Raw genomic sequence first — 12,510 nt, 5'->3', positions numbered from 1 at the left:
ATGACATATGTTTGCTTTCATTTCCATCATCCTTGATCATTTTCATTTTCTTGCTCCCACCACCGAATTGAACTTGGGGAAAAAGAAAAAGGAAGAAGCGAGAAAGAGAAATGAGAAACATCCATGAACTCAAAGCGTTTGAGCCTGATTTCTTTAAATCTGTAACTCCGATAAAAAAATCTAATCTGATAAAAGTATTTGTATCTTCCTTCTCTTTACGTTGACGTTACTTTTGTTCGGGAGAAATTGGTGGCAAAGCTACTGTCCATCCATGCAAGGTTCAGCCGAGGGAGCCCCAGAAGTGGAGTAGCTGATCTTGACATTTTTTCTTTCAATTTCTCATTTAGGAACCTTCCTTGAACCTTCTGTGGCTGTGATTTCTACACGAAGGTAGGGTTTTGTAAATTTATTATAATTAAATGTGAATTTGATAAGTGAATTTTGGTTTGATTGATTATTGTTTCAGTTTGATTAAGTTTAGGTTGAGTTATTGTTGAATTATTGTTGTTTGTTTGAGATTGTAGTTCGGCTATGTATGAACAACCAGCGGGATTTTTTTTATTATTTTGGAAGTCAAAATGGATTTTCTAAAGTTTTAAGAATTATATTAGCAAATTTTGAATTATTAAAGTAATGATTATGTTTTGAGTTTTATCGAGAAAATTATTACGCAAGATTTGTGGCTTAGTCTCACTTGCTCCAGGTTAAGATTTTAAAAGATTGTGGTTTTGAATTTGAGTTATGACCTGGCAAAGATCGTGGTGGTGTACCACTTGACCAATGTCACGATGGACGTGGGGATCGTGGTTGTTTACCGCCAATGGGTTGTGAATATATTTGTGGGGATCGTAGTTATTAACCTCCCACGGGTGTGTTATTTTTCTAATTGAAGATCTTGCGAGGTTTGTGGTGGTGTACCGCTCGTAATGGTGGGGTTCGTGGTGGTGTACCGCCCACCGATTTTCAAGACGATGATATTCGGGTTAGCTACCAAGTGTGTAGGGTTCTGGCAAAGTAACCGATACGTGTACTCACGGCCAGTAGGATAGACATGTACATTACTGCATTTGTTTGCTTTGTCTAGGTATGCTTAAGTATTTTGGTTGCCTATCTGATGATTTCTGTCTAATTGTTATTTGTTGTACTTACTGTAATTGCTCCCTAATTGTGTTTGTCTCGCATTGTTTGTTCTTGTAATTGATCTTATTTTGTGATTGAGTTTTTATATTGATTTAATTTGAGCCAGAGGCCGAGTTGATTTAATCTGGTCCAGAGGCCGAGTTGATTTCCAGCAATAATTTTTGGGTAAAATAGTTTCTTAGTAAGCGGTGAAATGTATGGAGTGCTGTTTTGTGTAAAATTTTATATAAGAAAATATGAGTTTTAAATTTGGATAATGAACCAAACCATTCACCCCGATCCTACTAAGAACTTCCCAGTTCTTATCCCCTATTTTCACCCCTTTCAATTACAGGTGCGAAGGTTTATTGCGGAGCTATAGGAGCATAGAAGATTATGTTAACTAGTTGAGTTGTTAGATTTTATTTTCTCCTCGTCGTTTATTGATTTGGTTTTTAAAGGGGCAGGACTTGTCTTTAAGGATCTTTGAATAAGACTATGTATATAATGTTACATGAATATGTATATTTTTGTGATTAAATGGTTTAAAGTACAGACTCTTCATTTTCTTGGCTAAAATTTTGGTTCGTATTCGCGAAGACTCAATATTAAACAAATATAGTATAAAATAAAAAGGTTTAGAGGTAAGTAACACCTGAGCTTTTAGTCATGAGGTGCTAAAAGTTAGAGTGTTACATACTGGAGCTTCGCATTCATTTATTGCATTTGATAAGGTCGAGGAACTAGGGTTGAAAATGTCAAAATTAGCTTTCAATTTCCATGTGCGTTCCCCGTATCAGACAGTGGTGACTAACTCGGGTTGTACGCAAATATCTTTCAAGATTAAGGATAGAACCTTTGTTCATGATTAGATCTGTTTGCCGATGGTTGGTTTGGAGATGTTTTTGGGGTTTGATTGGTTATCAAAGAACCGAGTATTGTTGGATTATTTTGAGATGTCAATTTGCTTTATGTCAGAAGGGGAAGGAGGAACTCTGTAATGGTGAACTTCCCAAGCCTAATTCACCATCTTCTAAACTTATAACAGAAACTCAACAATTTAATTTACTAACTCATTTCTCATAGTCTTAAGGACTGATTACTAGATAGAAATCTTAAACGGTAATTAAAGAATCTAGAAATTTAGAGAATCCTTCAAAAGTGAAGAAAATAATTTTTCAGTAAAACAGGGGTTGTGCGTACACACACCCCTGTCGTGCGTATGCATATGTTGAAGAAAACATGTTCGCGTATACCTGCCAATGTTCTGCGTACGCATCCAAGTAAAATTAGACCATGCCGCGTACACGGGAGTGCTGGGTAGAGACCATTACCCGCGTCACGTGTGTGTGCCAAGTACGCATGCTGTACCAGACTTTGAAAAATTTAAAACTGCAGAATTTCAGATTTTTGCACTGAACTTCAAATGCTCATAACTTCCTCTATAAAACTCCATTTTCCTCAAACTTTATATCATTTTAAAGGTCTTCAAATCATCTTTAAGTTAAGACTAAAATCATTCAATTTCAATGTATGAGGCTCAAGTTATGATCTGCCAAAATTCACCAAAAATAGGTTTTTACCAAAAGTGACAATTCTCTAATTTTTCTAAAACTTCTAAAACCAAACCAAACAAAACACACTCAACACAACTCAAATATTCATAGTAAATACTTCCCAACTATTTCTCAAGCATCTAGCTATCAAACCATCAAATCCTTCTAATTTCTTTAATGTCTTCTCAATATAAACATCTTAAACATAATCAAGAATTCCAACATCAAACAATTCACATATACACCATTCTAAACCATCACAAACATTGTTTATCAACTTATCATCATGAATTCTCTAATTTCTCATAATCTATCAACAACAACAACATCATCAATCATCAACACATCAACAATTACCCATTATTAACATCATAATTCATCCAATTATCACAATCATCATAATCATCAATATTCATACTCCACCATATACCACTCCTTCAACCTTCATCAAAATCATCATCAAACATAACATTTACATGAAATTAATCATACAACCACATCATTCAATCCTATCTTAAAAGTTACTAGCCTAAGTGCCACAAAACATTACATATTACATAAAAATACCGAAATAATACCATGGCCGATTTTCAATATGCACAAAACACCAAAATCCTCAACCAAGTTTAATGAGCTCAGCCACCAAGTTCACTTCCAAGCAACCAATTCACCAATACATTTCACACAACCAATTTAAGCTAGCAAATACACAAATTTTCACAAATCAAACCTAGGATTTCATATATACACAAAACCACAAGGGATTCGAATATGCTCACCTTACCCAATATTGATTTTGACAAAATCTAATAGCAATCAAGTGCTAGATTGTACCTAAATACCCAAAATCTCAAAAATCACTCATTCACCATAACCAAAGTTTTGAATTTATTAGGAAGAGATACCTGGGCCAAAGAAATCAAATTATTTACCAACTTGTTTAGCTATAATTGAAAAACTCGACAAAAGCTTTGCGCGGGCACAAACAGCTCATTAATCGGAGCTGCATAGCTCAAGTTACAAGCAAAACAAGATGAAGATGAATAGTGAAATGGGGTTTCCTTCTTCTCATCACAAGTTCAGCGCCCCTCTCTCTCAAATTAGGTTAAAATGAGTTGAATTCTCATTAAAAGTTGTAAATATATATTGGGCTTGGGTCCAACTTGAGTCTGGTGGTGCACAAAATTGTGATCATCAACAATGGCGCCAACAACTTGGAGCTCTCAAATGTGAATCACGCTTTGTCACAACTTCGCACAAATAACCAGCAAGTGCACTGGGTCGTCCAAGTAATACCTTACGTGAGTAAGGGTCGATCCCACGGAGATTGTTGGTATGAAGCAAGCTATAGTCATCTTGTAAATCTCAGTTACGCAGATTCAAATGGTTATAATGGTTTTCGAATATAAAGATAAATAACGCATAAAATAGAGATAGAGATACTTATGTAATTTATTGGTGGAAATTTCAGAAAAGCGCATGGAGATAATGTGTTCCTTCTGAATCTCTGCTTTCCTACTGCTTCCATCCAATCATTCTTACTCCTTTCCATGTGATGAGCGGATAATTTGTACCCTTTTTGGCATTGTTTTTAGTATGTTTTTGGTAGTTTTAGTTGAGTTCTTAGTATATTTTTATTAGTTTTTAGTTAAAATTCACTTTTCTGGACTTTACTATGAGTTTGTGTGTTTTTCTGTGATTTCAGGTATTTTCTGGCTGAAATTGAGGGACCTGAGCAAAAATCTGATTCAGAGACTGAAAAGGACTGCAGATGCTGTTGGATTCTGACCTCCCTGCACTCGAAGTGGATTTTCTGGAGCTACAGAAGCCCAATTGGCGCGCTCTCAGCGGCGTTGGAAAGTAGACATCCTGGGCTTTCCAGCAATATATGATAGTCCATAGTTTGCCCAAGATTTGATGGCCCAAACCGGCGTTCAAAGTCACCCTCAGGAATTCCAGCGTTAAACGCCGGAACTGGCACCTAAATGGGAGTTAAACGCCCAAACTGGCATAAAAGCTGGCGTTTAACTCCAAGGAGAGTCTCTACATGAAAATGCTTTAATGCTCAGCCCAAGCACACACCAAGTGGGCCCGGAAGTGGATTTTTATGTCATTTACTCATCTTTGTACACCTTAGGCTACTAGTTCTCTATATATAGGACCTTTTACTATTGTATTTTCATCTTGGTCTTTCTGGTTCCCTCTCTGGGGCCGAAGCCAATGATCACTCTTGTTCTTATGTATTTTCAACGGTGGAGTTTCTACACACCATAGATTAAGGTGTGGAGCTCTGCTGTACCTCGAGTATTAATGCAATTACTATTGTTCTTCTATTCAATTCCGCTTGTTCTTTGTCCAAGATATCACTTGCTCTTCAACTTGATGAATGTGATGATCCGTGACACTCATCATCATTCTCACCTATGAACAAGGTGACTGACAACCACTCTTGTTCTACAATCATATGAGGCTCTAGTGTTTATCTCTTGGATTCCTGATACACGATGCATGGTTGATCGCCTGACAACCGAGTGCTCGCCTGACAAACGAGCCAGCCATTCCGTGAGATCAGAGTCTTCGTGGTATAGGCGAGAACTGATGGCGGCATTCAAGAGAATCCGGAATGATTGAATGACTGTGACGTGCTTCAAACTCCTAGCAGGCGGGGCGTTAGTGACAGACGCAAAAGAATCAATGGATTCTATTCCGGCCTGACCGAGAACCGACAGCTGATTAGCCATATGCTGTGACAGAGCATAGGAACATTTTCACTGAGAGGATGGGAGGTAGCCACTGACAACGGTGAAACCCTTGCATAAGCTTGCCATGGAAAGGAGTAAGAAGGATTGGATGAAGACAGTAGGAAAGCAGAGAGACGGAAGGGAAGGCATCTTCATACGCTTATCTGAAGCTCTCACCAATGATATACATGAGTATCTCTATCTTTATCTTTTATGTTTTATTCATTCATCATCTATACCCAATTGAGTCTGCCTGACTAAGATTTACAAGGTGACCATAGCTTGCTTCATACCAACAATCTCTGTGGGATCGACCCTTACTCGCGTAAGGTTTATTACTTGGACGACCCAGTACACTTGCTGGTTAGTTGTGCGAAGTTGTAGTGATCACAATTTCGTCCACCACCATGGCAAGCTGTATGTTGGGTTTCACCATTGTCAATGGCTATCTCCCGTCCTCTCAGTGAAAATGGTCCAAATGTTCTGTCACAGCACGGCTAATCATCTGTCGGTTCTGGATCATGTCGGAATAGAATCCAGTGATTCTTTTGCGTCTGTCACTACGCCCAACACTCGCGAGTTTGAAGCTCGTCACAGTCATCCCATCTCAGATCCTACTCAGAATACCACAGACAAGGTTTAGACTTTTCAGATCTTAGGAATGGCCGCCAATAATTCTAGCTTATACCACAAAGACTCCGATCTTTCGGAATGGAGGCTAAGAGATACACGCTCGATCTAAGGTAGAACGGAAGTGGTTGTTAGGCACGTGTTCATAGGTGAGAATGATGATGAGTGTCACGGATCATCACATTCATCATGTTGAAGTGCAACGAATATTTTAGAATAAGAATAAGCTTAATTGGATAGAAAAATAATAGTAATTGCATTAATACTCGAGAAACAGCAGAGCTCCACACCTTAATATATGGTGTGTAGAAACTGCACCGTTGAAAATACATAAGAACAAGGTCTAGGCATGGCCGTGAGGCTAGCCCCCAAACATGGTCAATAGTCTCCAAAAATGATCTAAGGAAAGCTAAAGATGTCTAATACAATAGTAAAAAGTTCTATTTATACTAGACTAGTTACTAGGGTTTACAGAAATAAGTCTAAGTGCAAAAATTCACTTCTGGGGCCCACTTTGGTGTGTGCTTGGGCTGAGCTTGAGCTTTACACGTGCAGAGGCTTCTCCTGGGGCTAAACACCAAGTTGTAACGTGTTTTTGGCGTTTAACTCTGGTTTGTGACGTGTTTCTGGCGTTTTACTCCAGAATGCAGCATGGAACTGGCATTGAACGCTAGTTTGCATCGTCTAAACTCGAATAAAGTATGGATCATTATATATTTCTGGAAAGCTCGGGATGTCTACTTTCCAACACAATTGAGGGCGTACCATTTGGAGTTCTGTAGCTCCAGAAAATCTATTTCGAGTGCAGGGAGGTCAGAATCCAACAGCATCAGCAGTCCTTTGTCAGCCTCCTATCAGATTTTTGCTCAGGTCCCTCAATTTCAGCCAGAAAATACCTGAAATCACGGAAAAATACACAAACTCATAGTAAAGTCCATAAATGTGAATTTTGCATAAAAACTAATAAAAACATCCCTAAAAGTAGCTAGATCCTACTAAAAACTACCTAAAAACAATGCCAAAAAGCGTATAAATTATCCGCTCATCATCTGGTCCAACCCATTAGCTTTTTAGGTTCGTTTGGCCAACTTTGGGCCAAATATTTTTGAATTAGTGCCCAGTTTTCAATCTAAATATTTTCCTAAGTTTTTCTACTATTTTTATTATTCTCAGACAGCACCGGATAGACTTAAGTTTGTACAACCGGCTAAATTATCGGTACGCATTTTTATGCAATTTTCTGTAGAAAAATACTTTTTCCCCTCAAAAAAATTTACTGACTCCAAATTTCACCTTTATATTTTTAAAATAATATATGTATATTTTTTAACCTATTTAGGGTAATTAAATTATTATTTTATTTTATAATTAAGTGGTTATTTAATTTGCGATTCTTACAATATATAAATAGTATAGTCTCGCAAGGTGGGTGCCATGTACACCTCGCATACAGAGGGAACCTTGCAAGATTGAGTGCCTGATAAACCCCATTTTTAGGGTTTATCTTGTGCTTAATTTAGTAGATTTTATCCATTATTGTCACACTTATTCATATAATTCGCATGTTTTATATTTTCCTTTCTAATTTTGTACTATGATTGAAAACATACTTCTTTGGCCTTAAATTTGCTAATTCTAATCCCCTCTTATTACCATTCGATGCCGTGATATGTTTGTTGAGTGTTTTCAGAGTTTATAGGGCAGGAATGGCTTAGAGGACGAAAAGAAAGCATGCAAAAGTGGAAGGAACGCAAGAAAATGATGTTTTGAGAAGCTGGCAGCGACGCATACGCGTGGCCGACGCGTACGCGTGACCAGTGCAACAGACGAGTGACGCGTACGCGTGACATGATGGAGACCTCTCTCCTCTCTCTAGGTTTTAGGGTTTTTAGCTTTAGTTCTTTTCAAATTCTGAATTCTATCTTATTTCAATTTAGTTTCTCTTCTACTTGTATTTGTTCTAGCATTCTAGTTTATTTATTTTCCTTGTTGATTACTTTATGTTGCCAATTTAGTTTATGAATGTTTAATGTTAGATTCAATTTCTATATTAATGTAATTTATATTTTCTATGGTTATTGTTGCTTTTCTTAATTTGTGTTATTGATGCTTGCAATTGGTTGTTTAAATTTAATATTCCTTGTTACTCTTCTATGTTTTTATGTTATGCCTTCCAAATGTTTAATAAAATACTTGGTTGGATTTTAAATTAGCTTTTTATATTCTTGACTTGGATTGATTAGTTGAGACTATAAAATTATCAAATTCTCTTGTTGAAGAATGAATGAAAATAGTTGATTGGCTTAGGCTTCACTAACTCTAGTCTTTGATTAGGAGTTGTGAACCTAAGTTGATTTTTCTCACTTGACTTACCTTCATTGTAGAGGGTTAACTAAGTGAAAGCGAAATACAATTACCATCACAATTGATGATGACAACGAGGACATGAATTCTAATTCTCAATCCTAGTTAAGAGTTTTCTTAGTTATTAATTTAATTTCTAGCCATTTTATTTCCTTGTTCCTTATTTCAAAAATCTAAAAAGATACTTTTCCATAACCAATAGTAAAAACACTTCCCTGCAATTCCTTGAGAGACGACCTGAGGTTTAATACTTCGGTTAATTTTATTAGTTTGCTTAAGTGACAAACATATTAAATTTGATTGAGGTTGAATTGTCGTTTTAGAACTATACTTATAACGCAATGATTTTTGTGAAAATCTTTACCGACATTTTTTTCCCGTCAGTGCCCTGCACACCTCACAAAATTAAGTGCTCTGTACCCATTCGCAAGTAAAATAACCTGTATTTCTCGTAGGGTGAGTGCCTTGTACACCTAGCAGGCATAATAACCTGTATCTTTTTCAAAACTCCTTATTCCTGAAGTGGGATAAAACCACCGTCCTCGCCATATCAATCCAAAACTCATTTCAATCCAACATAGTTAAACATAACCAAAATTAGAATTAATAATGCAGAATCGAACCGAAGGGAATCCTCGACCTTCTATCCAACTTTTTGGTGCGACAAGCGAAAGAATCCTCAACCTCAAGCTTGTCCACCGCAACAAGAGAGGGAATCCCCAACCTCATCTTTAATTTAGATTAATTCAATAAAACTCGTTTTCACCAAATTAAAAGTCTCAAATTAACCTTGATAATCCATTCTTCAATTCTGTTTGAAAATCCTCAAAAGCATAACTCTTAGATTTGAAGTAATTGCATAAAACCCACTTTCAACTTCATTCTCAAGTTCAATAATTTTCTGAGACCCAAAAATTATCTTTCTTTACCAATCAAATTCAAATACTGTAAATTCACCAAAACTCCTCAAAAGATAATTCTTTAATCAAACTCAACATAAGTCTTTTCATATCAAGTTGAACTCAAAACATAATTCCTTTCTGAAATAAATCAAACTCAAGCATGATTCTTTTCTTAATAAATCAAACTCAAAATAGTATAATTCCTTTCTTAAATAAATTAAATTTAAAACCTAATTAATTTTTTTCTTAATAAATCAAAATCAAATGATATAATTCTTAAATCCAAATCTTTCTAAATAATCACTTCAAACAAATCCCCAATTTTTTAAAATTTCGACAGCATCTTCTCTAAAATTCAGACTTTGCCACCTTTCAAGGGTCCCAACCAAATCAAACCAAACATCTCTCAATCATTCAAATCACTTCTAATAAACCATTATCACAACAACATCACTCAATTCAAGAAAATCAATAAAATCCATAATTTAATCAACCAATCTCATTAATCACAATTTTAAATCAACTTCAATAGCATCAACTAATAATTCAGAATTCTCAGCCTTCTCAAACAGTTTCAAACCAAACCATTCTCAAATATCAAATCATTCCCAATTTTAAACCGATTTCAATATCAAATCATGTTCAAATATCAAACTACTTCCAATTTCAACCATTTTCAATATCAATTCTTTTTCAATAAATCATTTTCAAAGTCGATTCATTTTCAATACCAATTCAAATCTAAAACCAAGAAAATCACTTTTCAAAATATTCAATTGAATCAACTTTTCAAATTAGATTTTTCCTACAATTGCATGCCAACCCAAGAAATTAATAATTCAATCAAGCAAACAATTTCATTCATCCAAATTAACTCAATTTAATACATAAGACTCACATAATCACCAAAAATATATTTTTTGCATCAATATCAATTTATAATAATTTTTGACAATAAAATGAGTTTAAGAAAAGTGCCCCTACCTCGATTGTCAAAATTCAGAAACTCTAAAACTCATCAAACTCGTTTTTCTCCCAGCCTGCAATAGATGCAGCTATAACCACAACTCCATATCGCTTCCGCAACAACAATCGTAACTTCAAACGCAACACGCAATTACCGACACTCAACCCTATCGCAATAACATCGCAAAACCTCAGCATAAGGAAACAGAAACTCATATCTCAAGGGTTCCAAAAAGAAATTACTTACTGTATTTAGAAAGTAACAAAGGAATAGAATGGCAATAGCTCCAACGATAACTCCCGCCAATCACCGCGTCATTTTTCGGAGACAGAGATGCATCTCAAGTTACCATCAACGCTGGCGGCAAGGGAACGACTGAACCAAGTAACAACAACTCTAGTGTGGTTCTGGAAGTCACAACAACTTTCTCGGCAGCTATACGCGACGGGCAACAACTGCTACAGCAGCAGGGAGAGCGGCGACCAAGGTGTCAGAGCTGACAGTGACAGGAGCTCTAGCAGCGTCGCAGGTGGCTTCCCCCTCTCTCCCGTCACGTTGTCTCTCTCTCCTCGGGATTTTTCGACAACAGCAACTCAAATGGCAATGACGACGACAGCTGGAAGAAGCTCCTTCGACGGCGACGATCAAGGGCTCAACGACGATAGCGACGATCGAGGGCTCAACGACGATGGCAACCGGCAGCTTCTTCTCCTCTCTTGCGCGACACTCTTCTCCGTCTCTCTCTCTCCCTCTATTTTGTGCAATGGTGGCAGCAGCTCGACAAAACAGTGGCGATGACACAGCAGGACGGGACGAACAGTGGCAGCGGCACCCTCCCTTGCGGGGGCTCTCTACTGTGTGTGTATGAGTGCTCTCCGTTCTCCCTTTCTTTCTTTCTTTCGTTTGGTATGGGGGGTGGCTAAGATTTAGTGAGGTAACTGTGTGTGTGTTGTGTTAGGATTAGAGTTAGGGGTAGTTTAAGTATTTTTTATAATAATAATAATAGGGGTAATACAGTAATTGAAAACCAATTTTAATCAAACAATAATTATATTTAAAGATACTATTTGTTCATCAGTTTATAAATTGTTTTCAAATAAATACTCTAATCCAAGAATTAGAAATGATATAATTAATTTTCTTTATTTATAAAAATTAAAGTATCAAATTCCAAAATCTTAATTATTTAAATCAAATCATATAAAATTCTTATTATTTTACAACCGTTAAACGTTATAATTTAAATATAAAAAATTATCAAATAATTTTAATATTAGATAAAAATTCTAATTTAATTCAAATTCAGTTTATCCAAACTTAATTTAATTACTTTTAATAAAATAATTTTTCAAATTAAAGTTGTTAATAATTAAATAAATTAAAATTGACTTATAATAAAATTTTTCAAAAATTATGAGTATTACACAGCATTATCATTGTGAGTTAGAGGTGGCTGTTTATATTATCATTTCCTACTTATTTTATCACTACTATTTTGCATTTATATGCTGGTTCCATAAGATCTATCTGTCACTTTAGTTTTGGTTTTGTTTGTTTATTTAAACAACAGTACATGAAAATATAAATAATGTGATATTGAATGTCTAAATGCTAACTCACGGTTGCTACTTTCTTGAGTTTACTTTATTATGCTTATATTTAAAATAATGATTTCTATGCTTAATTGCCTAGTTGGGGATTGAGGTTCAAGTTAATAAACCAACAGAAAGTACAGTAGATACTATTTGCTTATAATGAGATCTTATTTGTATATTTGCTTTTTTTTTTAGGTTTAATTATTTTATTGGTCTTTATAATTTTATAAAATTTTTAATTAGGTTCTTATATTTTTTTTATTGGATCTCTATATCAATTTTTTTTATTAGGTCTCTTTTAGTAGTAATTAACTTAATTTTATAAGAACCTAACTAAAAAAAAAATTAATACGGGAACTCAAATAAAAGAAAAAAAAGTGTAAAGATTCAATTAAAAATAAAATAGTACAAAGACTCAATTAAAAAGAAAAAAGTATAAAGACCTAATTAAAAATTTTACGAAATTATAAGGACTAATAAAATAATTAAACCTTCTTTTTATTTTTTTCATTAAAAAGAAGACAAGTTAATTAAGGTGTTTAAACCGAAATGTATGTTAGAAGCTAGAAAAAATAAATTTGAAAGGGAATTTACATGATATTGAACCTTAAAACATGTTTTCAACTCAAATAATTT

The sequence above is a fragment of the Arachis stenosperma genome, chromosome 9, assembly GCF_014773155.1.
Source record: "Arachis stenosperma cultivar V10309 chromosome 9, arast.V10309.gnm1.PFL2, whole genome shotgun sequence".
Lineage (NCBI taxonomy): Eukaryota > Viridiplantae > Streptophyta > Magnoliopsida > Fabales > Fabaceae > Arachis > Arachis stenosperma.
This window is presented reverse-complemented; position numbering follows the sequence as displayed.